The sequence below is a fragment of the Phocoena phocoena genome, chromosome 21 (assembly GCF_963924675.1).
Source record: "Phocoena phocoena chromosome 21, mPhoPho1.1, whole genome shotgun sequence".
Classification (NCBI taxonomy): Eukaryota; Metazoa; Chordata; class Mammalia; order Artiodactyla; family Phocoenidae; genus Phocoena; species Phocoena phocoena.
In genome coordinates this window covers 9,040,508-9,055,096 of record NC_089239.1, presented here as the reverse complement: position 1 = coordinate 9,055,096, position 14,589 = coordinate 9,040,508, and the positions used below count along the sequence as shown (strand labels likewise).

The 14,589-nt window shown below is 37.1% G+C and overlaps 1 protein-coding gene, 1 non-coding gene and 1 pseudogene across 3 annotated transcripts in view; all 3 read left to right on the top strand.

Annotated features, from left to right (window-relative positions):
* UNC5D (unc-5 netrin receptor D) overlaps nt 1-14,589 on the top strand; it is a 597,176-nt gene that overhangs the window by 203,815 nt on the left and 378,772 nt on the right. The gene's annotated exons all lie outside the window — the stretch shown is intronic.
* LOC136141945 (U6 spliceosomal RNA) lies at nt 2,727-2,821 on the top strand (annotated as a pseudogene).
* On the top strand, nt 14,166-14,294 carry LOC136141954 (small nucleolar RNA SNORA18). Its single transcript, XR_010657809.1, has one exon. It is a non-coding gene; the product is annotated as a small nucleolar RNA SNORA18 (small nucleolar RNA).

Sequence of the window (14,589 nt, the reverse complement as noted above, 5' to 3'; positions counted from 1 at the left end):
CCACCTGCATGGAGACCTGTGCTTATAGTTCAGTTGGTGATGCAAGAACGTATAAGGTGGTTGTACTGAGCAGGGCACCGCCTCCGACTGTACTGATCCCCCCCCCCCCCACACACACACACACACGAACCACTGTCACTGCTTGTGTGTCTTTAAGTACATTCACAGGAGCCAGGCTGGTTATGTCGTGCCCTACAGATGCCATTATCACAGCAGCCCGCTGACCTTCCCTCTTTAACATTTCTTCTCTCTGAAATGTCCTCTCTCTCCCCATCTTGTCACTGCTCCTACTCTAGATGATAGAGATCATCTCTTACACATACGAGCAGAGGTCTTCTTCATTCAGGTTAGAAACCATATGACTTATTTCTTTCCTTCTGTTGATTAGTAGACCCATGGGCATAGAAATTGACTCAAATTGTCAATGATTGGGTACAATACATAGGAAGGTGACAAATACTTGAGCTAACACCACTTCAGGCAAGTAACGGTTGGTCGCCAGATTAGTAATTATGACTGATTTTTAATAGGTGCCATATTTTGAAGATACAGCCATTGGAAAATATCTCCTGAAGGATGGAAAACTAGGTAGCATCTTTTCTACAGAAGTATGAAGGGTGACTGCTGTTGGCTTTAATTGAAACTAAAGAGCTCGAGCTGGAGTCAGTTAGGACATAAGATAGCAGCAAGGGATTTATAAACTGAAAGAAGTTAATAAAGAGAATAGTAGTTCTGAGTGAGCTTGAGTGATTTCCTTTGGTTGAGCTTTTGTATGGATAATGTGGCAAGTGAGACAGTGGATGGCAAAGCACACACTTTGAAAATGCAAAAGTCTATAGGAATGTAAGAGATAATTAATACAGCACCTATATAACTAGGTAATTAATACAGTATCAGTGTCATATGTTTAATTTTTTATTTACCCCATTAAAAAATAAAAAGGAACAAGAGGAAGTAATTTTAATGATATATTTTATTTGACAGGATATATCCAAAATATTATTATCGCTTCAACATGCAGTCAATCTTTTACAATCTCTTTAGTACTGAGTTTGGGGACTCTGGTGTGTCTTTCACATGTACAACACATTTCAGTTTGGATTAACATGTTTCAAAGGCTCAGTAACTCATGTGGCTACCACATTGGACCTGTCAGACCTAGGGTATCTGTCTAGGAATGAGATACAAACCCCGGGATTCTTGTGTGAGCTGCAAAATCATCTATAAAGCTTTTACAAAATAAGCTTTCCTAGACCCCATTCGTAGAGGCTTTGACTTGGTAAGCCTGGGGTGAGGTCTCAGCATCTGTTTACGAAGTTCTGTGCGTGATTTTGGCAGTGACTTTCAGGTTCAGCTTCGCACGTGAGCCTCCTGAGGGGGGCTTAGGCCTCACGCCTCTCCCCCACTCTAACTGCTCTTTTTTTTAACTCAGCAGATAACAAATTTGTTTTTATATTAAGCAAGGGATTGACGTATTAGCTGCTGTAACTTAAACAGTGAATTTTATAGGAGTGCTAACTTTTTCTCTCCATTTAACCCTTGGTTGTGGGATCGTGGTTAGTGGGGCTATTTTTGGGGGGGTGGACTGCACCGTGAGGCATGTGGAATCTTAGTTCCCCGACCAGGGATCGAACCCGCGCCCCCTGCAATGGAAGTGCGGAGTCTTAACCACTGGACTGCCAGGGAAGTCCCAAGGGGCTATTTGTTTAGAGTGTGGGTGGTCAAGTACAGAGTTGAAACTGCCCCTCTTCTAGCAGAGGTGAGTGCCGGGGAAGTTGTCTTCACTCTGTCTTCTGCCCCCTTGGATGCCCATTACTTGTTTAACTCTCTGTGTCGCAACAGTCAGTAAAAAGGCAGAAATCTGGGAAGGTTCTGTTTCAGCCCCTGGCTAAATGCATTATTCTTTTAGCTACGCTTTTAAGCTTCTTGGTGCTTCTGTTTATCCAGCCACAAAATGTGGTAAATGCTGATGTATATACACTCGGAGACCCCCAGGTTAAAACACTGCTGTGCTCTGTATACCATGTCACCTCAGGATTATGGTAAGCTACCCAGCATGCCCGTGAGTTAAGTAAGTGTTTATAGAAATTTGAACAAGACTGTGCTTGAGAAGGTCAGAATGACTTGCTCAAGGACAGTGCGTTTCTCTAGGGCTCTGATTCTTCTGCCTCAGAACCAGTTGAATTCCTCCTATTGACTACTTTTCTAGTCATCGGCTTCCTTTTCTTCTACCCCTTCCCCTGCTCCCCACTTCAGAGAGTTTAGATGGGCAGGCTGTGTGCTTGTGAAGATTTGCTTTCTGGTGACATTACCATGACCTGTTTTCTAACCCTCTCAGGGTTGGAAGAGACCTCAAAACCATTTAGTTAACCTCTAATATGATTTTTGCACATCCTTTTGAATATCCTGACATTTAATCCTCTAGTTTATTTTTTAGCAACACCAATGATAGGAATTTCACCACCTCCTAAGCCAGTCCATTTCATGTCTAAACGGCTCATTTTCCCCTTTAATTTAACTGAAATATTTATTTCTGTAACTTCTACCCTTTGAAAACATCTAAACATGACAACCCTTCAAGTATTTGAAAATAAGGATTTTGGCCATGACACTCCCACTTCCATCAATATATTCCACCTGCCTTTTCTTTTTAGATTGAGTGATTCTGAGTTCTTTCAAGTGTTCCTCAGAAAACATGGTTCTAAGTTTCTTTACTTTCCTCTGAATGGACTTCAAGGACTATATATTAAATGTGATACTTTAATTAGCATGGCCCCTGTGCGAGTATGACACGCAAATCCGTGGAGCGTTCCATATTTTTTAAACATAAACAAGACGAAAAGACAACCCTCCGAATGGGAGAAAATATTTGTAATGAAGCAATTGACAAAGGATTAATCTCCAAAATTTACAAGCAGCTCATGCAGCTCAAAATCAAAAAAACAAGCAACCCAATCCAAAAATGGGCAGAAGACCTAAACAGACATTTCTGCAAAGAAGATATACAGATTGCCAACAAACACATGAAAGGATGCTCAACATCACTAATCATTAGAGAAATGCAAATCAAAACTGCAATGAGGTATCACCTCACACCAGTCAGAATGGCCATCATCAAAAAATCTACAAACAATAAATTCTGGAGAGGGTTTGGAGAAAAGTGAACCCTCTTGCACTGTTGGTGGGAATGTAAATGATACAGCCACTATGGAGAACAGTATGGAGGTTCCTTAAAAAACTAAAAATAGAACTTCCATATGACCCAGCAATCCCACTACTGGGCATATACCCTGAGAAAACCATAATTCAAAAAGTCATGTACCACAATGTTCACTGCAGCTCTATTTACAATGGCCAGGACATGGAAGCAACCTAAGTGTCCACCGACAGATGAAAAGATAAAGAAGATGTGGCACATATATACAATGGAATATTCCTGAGCCATAAAAAGAAATGAAATTGAGTTATTTGTAGTGAGGTGGATGGACCCAGAGACTGTAAGACAGAGTGAAGTAAGTCAGAAAAACAAATACTGTATGCTAACACATATATATAGAATCTAAAAAAAAATGGTTCTGAAGAACCTAGAGGCAGGACAGGAACAAAGACGCAGATGTAGCGAATGGACTTGAGGACACTGGGAGGGGGAAGGGTTAAAAAAAAAATGTGATACTTTAAATATAATCTAACCAGCACAGATTCACAAAATATGGATGAAATAAGGAAAATAAAGGAGCAACGGAAACCTCTGTGAAGGCTTTCTTTTCTCCTCTGAGTGATCGTAGAATTCACAATGTAGAAAATAATCGTGCAGAAAACTTCTTGCATTACTTTTGTGAAACCAAGTAGGAGAACAGTGGGATCTTTCCTTTGCTAAATATTGCTTTCTGGTATTACACTAGCAGACTTGTTTTCAGGTTAACTTAATATAATAAGTAAACTATGCTCTGAAGGTCTTCTGTAAGCATCTATATGCTTGTATTCTTACCTTGTAGGCATCTATCTCTTTCTTGTACAGGGAGCAGACTTAAAACTATTAAAAAGTGGTATTTTTAACTTCTGAGTCTTGTTGCCCCTGCATGCCCCTTTTTAGTGTTTGAAATTAAACAGCAGGGAGATTTCGGCTGAATGGTCCAAAGCCATTATAGTGAGTTAGACCTCTGAGATGCATTCCACTGTGCAGAGCCAACAGACTACTTAATCCACATCATTGCCTGGCCTCTAGGGTGCGCACCCAATGGAAGGCATTTATTTACCAAATTAAAAGCACAGCAAGTAAAAGCCAAGGTATTATGCAAGCCCATTTATCGACTCTTTATTCTGCTACTGTTTACTAAATTTCTCAGTGATGGAACATGATGGACGAGTTGATTCTTACAGTCACGTGGCTCCACTAAAGATGAAATACATCTTCCCTGCTTTATTCCTCTTGCATTGACAAAGCAGCTTATGGTAGAATTGGCAGTTATCCAGCTCCAGCTGGAGAGAGTATGTAGATTTCAAGGTTTGTTTTTCTTGTTTTTTCATTTCTGAATTATTCTGTCAAGACCGCTAGATGCAGCTACATATAAAGAGATGCTGGCATGCTTGGGATTCAGTGCCCGGTTCTCTCGTCTGCTTCCCTAAGTCCCTTCTTTCTCTTCTAGTGGATGTTCATATATACATAGGTGAGTACACACATACATGTACATGCATGGGTGAACATGGATCTCTAAAAACCCACCTGTGGCTACCTCAGGTAGCATCCACCCAGTCAGTAAACAGAATGAGAAGTCCAGGGATTTTTCAGGCTACGACTGTATTGTGTGTTAAATTCTACTTGCTGAAATGCTTTTATCATCAAAGAACCTCTCATCTTTTTTAGCAGGATGGATGACAGAGCTGGATATCTTTGTCCACCATCAGCCCTGAGAGACAAAGGGATTTATGCTGCTCTTCTTTAAAAAAAAATTTATTTTATTCAAGTATAGTTGATTTACAATGTTGTGTTAATTTCTGCTGTACAGCACAGTGATTCAGTTCATTATGGTTTATCACAGGATATTGAATATAGTTCCCTGTGGTGTACAGTAGGACCTTGTTGTTTATCTAGTCTCTGTATAATAGTTTGCACCTGCTAATCCCAAACTCCCACTCCATCCCTCCCCCTTGGCATATGCTGCTCTTTGAAGAGTGGGATGTTAGATATAATAGTGATGAAATGTGGGTAGACAGGGGAGAAATTGTTTATGTCATTATTTCATTGAGGCTCTTCCTGCACTGTGCTTTCCTAACCCCTGTCCTTTCTTGTATACTGACCAGGCTGGATTAATTTATTCTTGGTTCTCTTTGACAATTTTGCCCTCACTGATAATCTCCAGTATGAAGTCAAATTGATCAAACCAGTGTTTTCTCTGGAATGCTCATTCATGAGTCACAGGCTTCTAGGATACATTTGCCCTTTCCTGCTAATAAAATTGCAAGGCACTCTATGCCAGGGCAACTTAAAAGCTATGCATCTAAAACTCATGGGTACCCTGGGTCTGGTGAGTGTATCATGGAATTGTAGTTTACAAACACTTTCAACAGCCAACTTGTTTTTCAAACTAAATCTTTTCTGGAAGCTCAATATTGGATATAGATAAATGAAGTGTAGTTCTCAGGTGGAACTGAGGATGGATAGTCCAGAATCCCATGGCATGATATGCTGAGAAACTTGCTTATATGGTTTCCTCCTTATTCACTGACACTAGACTGAGGGACCCAAAGGTATGTCACATCATATTTTTAATCCTACTTCTTGCAGAATAATGGATGATGCTTCTTCCTGGCACGTTTGCGCCCCACTTAGGACACATTTTCTGTTGTTCAGTATAAGGAAAACACGCTGGTGTTCAGAAACTATGACATGCACGCACATATAGACCACACACACACACACACACACACACACATACACACACACACAGAGTAAATTTTTGTTGGATATCCATGTATCTCATTGGATGCCTGAGGTCAGTTAACAAGTTACTGTTGAAACCTTGATCATCAAGGACTCAGCTATCAGTTTTCTAACATCGCTTAACTTGGGCAACACAAAACAAAACAAAAATCTGTAGTAGTGAGGAAGTATCTCACTCATGAAAAACAACAACTGCAGAAACCAACCCTCACTGGGGAGATAGTGGCTACTCTCCTGACCATTTTAACTTTTTGTTAAAGGCTTTAGTGCCTTCAAATAAGCAGTAAATAATCACTGGAAAAGTAGGCAATTTACAAAGGAATCTAATATGGTAATTGATTAGTCACTGAGAGAACGGGAGATGTTGCTAAACTGTAGTAAATCCATCTCTTTGCCCCAGTTTGCTAGTTAAATGGAAAATATGGTAGCAATGAAAGTGAAATCTGTTGGCTATTTTATGCTTCATTTACATTGTATAAAACACACATCATAGATGATTGTCAGCATGAATATGGACTGTGTTTTTCAAAAGCTCCGTATCCCCCTTTCTTCTTTGATGATGCAGAACAGGGTGTAGTGGGGGTTAGTGGCATTAAGAGGTCAAAAAGTGTTGTACCAGAGATTTTTAACTATAGATTTTTCATAATAAATAAACTGAGGTTATAAATTGAGCAATTAATTAGATTTTTCTCCATGTAACCTGTTCTTCCTATATAAATACTTTAGTGGATAGAGTATTACTAACTTAGTGTTTGCCTCTGTAGTGATGACCCAGGTGAATTTATTCAAGCCCAATTGTTATTTACAATGTCAATGTCAAAATTTTTAGATACTTTTGCCACAGTATCTCTAATGTATTGAACTTTAACCTTTCCTGAATTTATTTTATTGTGACATTGTGATTTTTTATTATTTAACCTTTCAGGTTGAAAATATTCCTTGGAGAAGTGAGTTTCATAAGCTTATTCTACACGTTATAAAATAAAAATTTCTCCCCATTTTGTCAATGTTATCACAGTATAATTTACGTACAATAAACTATATCTATTTAAAGAGTACTCTTTGATGAGTTTTGATACCACCACAATCAAGTAAAGAACATTTCCATCACCTCTGAAAGTTTCTTGGTATCACTTTTTGTCTATTCCAATCCCAGCCCCAGCCTATGACAACTACTGATCTTAATTTTTGTCACTATAGAACCTAATATTTTGTTTGAATTTGCCTTAAAACTACCTTTTAAAATGTCAAGACTTGGTTTTTTTGCTGTTGGCAAATAATGGTAGAAGGAAAAATATAGTAAAAATTATATTGTTTGGCTTTTCATTTGGGAGGTATAAAGCCTCTGTAAATATAATGGATTATTTGTTAAGAAGTGCTTGAAGATAACACCCTAAAATCTCTATTATGTCATCATCTAGAAATAACACACAAACATTACAAATTTATACCAAAGGATTTTTTATGAATAAAGTACAAGACCCCTAAACATCAAATATTGAAAACAGGTTTGTACTATTTTTGAGACTGTAGTACATAGTTAAGTTTCACTCTACATTTTTATAATGTTCGTTTGGTTTCCAAACTTAATACAATGTAATATTTAATTTAAAAATCATTTATAAGTTGTGCTTTATCTCAAATAATAATAGTCATAATAAATTATGCTTAAAATAAAGTGGCACGGACCACTTGTTAAATAGAAGGAAGTAATTTTCTGTGCAAGTTACGATTAACTTTAAATACATAGAGCATTAAAAGGAACTTTATGATAAAATATTTAAAAACATATTGATTGTAACTTAAACTGTCTTCCTTATTATGTCACAGAGGAATGATTAAGAGCGTAGGTTCTGGGGCTTCCCTGGTGGCGCAGTGGTTGAGAGTCCGTCTGCTGATGCAGGGGACGTGGGTTTGTGCCCCGGTCCAGGAAGATCCCACATGCCGCGGAGCGGCTGGGCCCATGAGCCATGGCCGCTGAGCCTGCGCGTCCGGAGCCTGTGCTCCGCAACAGGAGAGGCCACAACAGTGAGAGACCCGCGTACCGCAAAAAAAAAAAAAAAGAGCATAGGTTCTGGAGTTAGGATATCTGGCTTGGAATCCTGGATCTGCAGTGTACCAGGTGTGTGATCTTGGGCAAGTCATTTAATTTCAGTACCCTTCTCTATAAAATAGGGAAAGTAATGCCAACCTACATCATAGTATTGTTGGGAGGAGTAAACAAGTTTAGCCATGTAAAATGTTTAAAATAGGATCAGACATACAGGAAGACGTCTATTATTATTATCCCTCCCCAAAACAGTTAGTTCTCCCAGTTTTGAAAAAATAATATATTATTATGTCACAGTTCAGCATTTCAGAAAAATTTGGGAAACAATCCACTGGAAGATTTCTCATTCTCATTCTCTTATGAAATATTTCCTCTCTTTCTGGCCCTATGGTACTGTCCCAGGTGCTGAAAAGTCCCAGTCCCTTTTTGCTATACTACCCTTTATACGGAATACTTTAATTCTAACTAGAATCCCTTGGGTTACAGCATCCTGAGATTGGTGCATAATTCTATGAAATTAACGTTGTCTGCTTGGTAGTAGAAAAGCAAGGAAAAATTGTCTGATGATGGAAAGACGTGGGAAAATGGGTCACTTGTCAGTTAAATAACAAGCCATCTCTCATCTCACTTGCATTGAAACCACATTTTGTGTATTTTTCATATTTACATGAGAGTAAAGGTTCCCAATTTCTTAATTTAATTTGCCAAATAGTTGGCTGTCCTGCCTAAGTACTTTTGATCTGCAATCACTTTCAAGGCCAAGGCAGCTTTGTCTCGTGCCAGGAACAATTAATTTCTCACGACTCTAATAAAGAATGTTTCACTTGGTTGCACACGTAAATAGTGAGTTTGTAGTCAAATAAACAAACACACAAACAGAAAGGATATTCACAAATTACTTGTGAGATTTCTGGAGGTCAGTGTCCATGTCTTATACATTATTATATCCTTGACAATCAATAGTGTTGGCACATATGAGGCACATAAACTCTTGAGTAATTGAATTGACTTACTTGATTTCCAAGGCTAAGTCTGAAAGCTGAAACTTATCTTCATTGACTATCTTTTTCACATGAAGATTTGGATGATAAATTTCTACTGGTATGTCAAATTTCTCTAAAAAGAGCAATAAGCAAATTGTAGGATGGATAATCTAATGTAGTGATGAGGGCTAGAGATGAGATTGTTCCACTTGGTCAGTAATATTCACAGGTAGCTTGGAATCTCCTCTTTCATCTCAAAATGTATATATTTTTATATATATATAAAAGAATATATATAAGAATATATATTCTTAGTCCATTTGTTAAGGATATAACATAGAGCCTTAAATTATATATATTTTCCATATGGATTTGCTAAAATTTCTTTCTTGGTTTATGATGTGAATGATATACAAGAAGAAAAACTCATCGATTAACTCCTAAAGAAGGGAATAGTAGTTTATACATGTTTAAATGTGTAAATTCTATCAATCCCTCTCAACAAAAATATAATCATAAAAGTTTACTCAACTCTGTTGTGAAAGACTAGTGTTAAAAAATAGTTGTGTAACGGGGCACATATGCTGAGTTTATTATTTCAAGTGTCCTAAAGGCAGTGGTGCCAGATTTAATATGAGGCTCCTCTAAAGATGCTAATTCCTATTAGGAGAATTTTGTATATTCTAATTTTGTTTCCCTCCGGATTTCTACTTATTGTACTAAAAACAAAATAATTCCAGAAAGAAAAATAATAGTTGTGTATTTTATTAGCATAGGATATGAATAGAAATTTAATTGGTTTATAAACCATCAGTATTCAGATGCCATAAGAATAAAGAAAATCCTAAAACTGTTTATATTGTAATATAAAATCATTCTTGGGTTCATGTTAATGAAGAGAACCATTTTCACTGACAATCACCCTATATTCTAATTTATATCAGTGAAACTTTATCAGTTAAATTTTATTTAACAGGTTATTTTTTCTAGTCTGTTTTGTTTGCAGTATATTCTATTATTCTCACTTTATTTAGAAGATAATTTACCTTTTAAAGTAGCTTTTTTTTTTTTTTTTCTTTTGCGGTACGCGGGCCTCTCACTGTTGTGGCCTCTCCCGTTGCGGGGCACAGGCCCCAGACGCGCAGGCTCAGCGGCCATGGCTCACGGGCCCAGCCGCTCCGCGGCACATGGGATCTTCCCGGACCGGGGCACAAACCCGTGTCCCCTGCATCGGCAGGCGGACTCTCAACCACCGAGCCACCAGGGAAGCCCTTAAACTAGCATTTTTTTTTTTTTTCATTAAGGATTTAAAATACGTCTCTGGATAAAACACTAAAATCTACTACCTGACTTGAGAAAGGAAGAATTTTAACTTTTATTGCAAAGCCTAATAATGACTGTTATGAAATTTTAGGATTTTATAGTAAGTTAAATCTAAACAATTTCATACGGATTTTTGTATATTAGCTGACTCATAATACTGAAATATAGAAATGAATTTAATAACATTTTAGTGAAAATATAGCAAGTTCTAATAAGGATCAGTGGTTCAATTTTGATTTTAAAAGCCATCAATTGTTGCCTTAGAATTGTTCCAAAATGAAAATACCTTTACTGGGGGCAGGGGAAATGTGGAAAATTAAAGGGAACAGTTTTAAAATTGTTTTAATTTTAAGTAATAGCTGTGTAACAATATCACCTCTTAACTTCGTAAATGAAAATATAGAACAGTTGCTTTTAGCTTTTTTAGAAAATTTTGGTTTTTTTGAGAAGGAAGTGTTTCCCAGAAATAAAATTATCATTTTCCTTCCTCCTCTTCAATTCCCCCTGCCCCCCACCCCTTGCATAATTGTGATTCTCCTGCTGTAAATCTTGGGTGATTATCTAACTTAGAAATGACTCATATACCATTTATTAGGAACCATGTATTTTTTTAAATTAATTTTTATTGGAGTATAGTTGAGTTACAATGTTGTATTAGTTTCAGGCGTACAGCAAAGTGAATCAGTTATACATACACATATATCCACTCTTTTTTAGATTCTATTTCCATATAGGTCACTACAGAGTATTGAGTAGACTTCCCTGTGCTATACTATAGGTTCTTATTAGTTATCTATTTTAGATATAGTAGTGTGTGTATGTCAATCCCAATCTCCCAATTTATCCCTTACCCCCTTGGTAACTATAAGTTTGTTTTCTACACCTGGGATTCTATTTCTATTTTGTAAATAGGTTCATTTGTACCATATTTTTAGATTCCACATATAAGCCATATCATATGATATTTGTCTTTCTCTGTCTGACTTAACTTCACTCAGTATGACTGTCTCTAGGTCCATCCATGTTGCTGCAAATGGCATTATTTCATTATTTTTTATGACTTAGTATATAGCCATATATACTCCATTGTATATATATATACCCCATCTTGTTTATCCGTTCTTCCGTCGATGGACATTTAGGTTTCTTCCATGTCCTGGCTATTGTAAATAGTGCTGCAATGAACATTGGGGTACATGTATTTTTTTCAGATTATGGTTTTCTCCAGATATATGCCCAGGAGTAAGATTGCTGGATCATGTGGTAGCTCTGTTTTTAGTTTTTTTAAGGAACCTCCATACTGTTCTCCATGATGGCTGTACCAATTTACATTCCCACCAACAGTGTAGGAGGGTTCTCTTTTCTCCATACCCTCTCCAGCATTTATTGTTTGTAGATTTTTTGATGATGGCCGTTCTAACCAGTGTGAGGTGGTACCTCATTGTAGTAATTATCTACTACAGTGCCACATTTAATTTAGAAGTGGCTCATATACCCATTCATTAGGAACCATGTATTTTTAATGATATACCAAAATTCGAAAGCAAGTTAGGTACCTGAGAACTGTCATAAAAGTTCTTTACTAGATCAATTTCCAACAAATAAAACCTATAATTTATGTTACAGAGTTAAAATATTTTCTCTGGCAAATGATAGACCAAGAGCAATGATGCTGTCAATTATTAATGAAAGGATGGGAATCAGCCCTTGGTCTCTTCAAGTTGTGTGTGTGTGTATGCATGCACATGTGTGTGTTCACGTGTGTGTGTGATTTTTGTTCGGTCTTTCAGTACCCTTCATTATTCTTTTACATTAGCTAGTGCTAAACTTATTTTTTAAAATGTCAATGGCCTTTAAAACTGGAAAGACTGTGGAGTATTATTTTTTGAAGGAGGTTCAGTAATTTGGGTCAAAAAATGCTTTTTACTTGATTTTATGGGGGCATCTCCAGATCATTTTATCTTTATTTTATATACGATCAACCATTTGGCAGATCCTTAATTTTGTTTTGGATATCTTAAACATGATAAACAGATAAATTAAAAAAAAACTCATTAACAATTAAATATGATCCAGATACTAATACAGACAGTAAGGATTACATTTCACTTCAGGAATAAGAGGAGTGGCAATGGTATAACTTTGCAGTAGTAAAAACGTATTTTCTGACTTTACTCTTAAGTTTTAGTCATTCTTTCATGCATTTCTGGGGAAAACTGGAAAAATAAATTGCCTTAAAATGACTTAGGAAGAATGGCCTTGGAAATTGTGACAACACACTTGTGTGTTGTGTGAGATCCATGTGTGATGACCATAATACAACTGAATGTGTCATTATAATGTTTCTAAGCCTATGAAACAGTAAAAAAAAAAAAAATCTGTACAAGGGGAAACAAACTTTTTTGAAGATAAAGTGAAAATATGTCTTAAGGGCCAAATAAATTTAAAATCCAATCAAATGATATATCTAAGACAGCTGTGAGTGGGGAGATACTGTAAAACTTGAATTTCAGGTGTTGGAACTTGCCTCTTTGGGGTTATAAAGTCATAGACGTGGAAAGTATAAAGTGTTCAGAGTTCCTCTGAGGGTGTCAACAGTGCAGTCAGCCTCTTAGCTTGAATTTCTGGTCATTTTGAGAGCTGTAGAACACTGGGAAGTCAACTCCAAGGTTACATTGTGGGGACTGAAATAATTATTTCCTTGGGAGTAAGCATTTGTCAAATGCTTAGAAAGTTTTATCATGAAGTAAAAGAGGTATTTATCTCATTGTATTAATATTTATATAAAAAAGGATTTGTAAAAAACTGTACGTACAATATTTAACATTTGGATTATTATAAAAAATAGATTAGCCTGTGACTTTAATTCTAACTTAATTATTCAAAATTTTAATTTTAATAATTAATTTAGAACCATGATTTTTTTATGACTAATAATTTATTTATTGGAGTGTAATTGCTCTACAGTGGTGTGTTAGCTTCTGCATTATAACAAAGTGAATCAGCTATACATATACACACACCCGCATATCTCTTCCCTCTTGTGTCTCCCTGCCACCCTCCCCATCCCACCCCTATAGGTGGTCACAAAGCACTGAGCTGATCTCCGTGTGCTATGCAGCTGCTTCTCACTAGCTAGCTATTTTACATTTGAGAACCATGATTTTAAATTGAGTTTTAGTAAGCTTGTAAACATTATCAGAGTGCTTAATATATAAATGTTTTATTTCTTCACATTATAATTTAAATATATTTGATGTTAACAGTAATTTAAGTGCTCAGTAAGGTCTATCTGTAATGCTATTAAAGTATTCATAATATTAAATATATAAATAAATTTCAAATGTTTGAAGATGTTTAAATCTATGGTGAATATAAACATTATCCAGAGCACCATTAAGGGTAATATGGTTTTTTGGTTTTTTTTGCGGTACGCGGGCCTCTCACCGTTGTGGCCTCTCCTGTTGCGGAGCACAGGCTCCGGACACGCAGGCTCAGCGGCCATGGCTCAGGAGCCCAGCCGCCCCGCAGCATGTGGGATCTTCCCGGACCGGGGCACGAACCCGCATCCCCTGCATCGGCAGGCGGACTCTTAACCACTGCGCCACCCGGGAAGCTCTGTCTTATTTGAAATTTATTGTGCTTCTTAGAACTGAGTTTTGGTGTCTTTTAGCAATTCTTGGAAAATGCCAGCCATTATTTGTTTGAAGGGTCCCTCTGCCCCTTTATTTCTACAATCATCTCCTTCTGGAACTCCAAGTTTTATATGTTAGACCTTCACACACTATCTTTCATGTCTTTTAACCTTAGCTTGTTTTCCATATCTTTGTCAGGACTTCCTATTGGATTGTTTCTTAAGAATTATCTTGTCGAGGTCTATCCTGATGGGGCTTTTTCTGTAAACCTACATTGTTGGAAATGCCTCAGAGTAACTGCGTACTTTCCTTTACTCATGGAACTACCTGTTAGATCTGTGGGAAAGAAGTACAAGACAGAGCTGCCAAGTAAACTATGAAAAACCTTAGGTATTGGCATATCCCAATGATCTGTACTCTTCTAGGGTGTGATGGCTTAGGAGTGAATATGATTTAAATCTTATACATTTTTAGAGGATGTCAAATTCAGAACCAGGCAGATCAATCTCCCGACCCTAAACATGGTCCTAAAGTAAATCGCTTGAGGAAATTGGATCCCGAAGGGTACAGGTGGGGAATTTTGAAGTGTGTCTATATTCCATTGGAGATCAAAGAAACCTAACTAAAAGAATTGTGGGCTGACTCACATGACAACTT